Source organism: Oncorhynchus gorbuscha, unplaced genomic scaffold (genome assembly GCF_021184085.1).
Source record: "Oncorhynchus gorbuscha isolate QuinsamMale2020 ecotype Even-year unplaced genomic scaffold, OgorEven_v1.0 Un_scaffold_22183, whole genome shotgun sequence".
NCBI classification, from domain to species: Eukaryota; Metazoa; Chordata; class Actinopteri; order Salmoniformes; family Salmonidae; genus Oncorhynchus; species Oncorhynchus gorbuscha.
The window spans coordinates 1-559 of NW_025763303.1; the positions used below are offsets into that span (position 1 = coordinate 1).

Sequence of the window (559 nt, forward strand, 5' to 3'; positions counted from 1 at the left end):
CAGCTCGGCCACAGTACCCACTGTTAAAATGGACTGCTTGGTCGTCGCACAGACCATCACAACTTTCCTTTTTCCAATCAAGGATTTGATGTGAACAACCACCGGTAGGAGGTGCAACTGCCACCGCGGGAGCACAGGACTTGGTGGCTGGTTGGTTAAGGCGATGGACTACACTATTGAGTTGGAACCCCATCCGTGACACACAACATTGCTTATTTTCTCCCTTGCATGGGCGACATGAAAGTAAAAACCCTGAAATAAAGAAGAACATGTGATAGCTTGCGCAAACAAGCTCAATAAAGATGGCAGTGGTGGGATTTGAACCCACGCCTCCTTAGAGACTGGAGCCTTAATCCAGCGCCTTAGACCGCTCAGCCACACTACCCAGCTCTGGCAAACTATTCGCACTTTCTCGTCAGTTACCTAGAGCGTCTGCACTTCCTTGTATTTTAGTCTTCTTTTTCATTTTCTTCTTTAAAATCTTTATCTATCTCACGTTGCTCTTGCGTCCTTCATCTTTTTTTAATTCTCTTTTTAAAAATCTTAATTTATCTGATGT

At 44.5% G+C, this 559-nt stretch overlaps 1 non-coding gene across 1 annotated transcript; it reads right to left on the reverse strand.

The window, feature by feature from the left end:
* Nucleotides 1-303: 303 nt before the first annotated feature.
* Nucleotides 304-385, reverse strand: trnal-aag. Its single transcript has one exon. It is a non-coding gene; the product is annotated as a tRNA-Leu (tRNA).
* Between the last annotated feature and the right edge of the window lie 174 nt (nucleotides 386-559).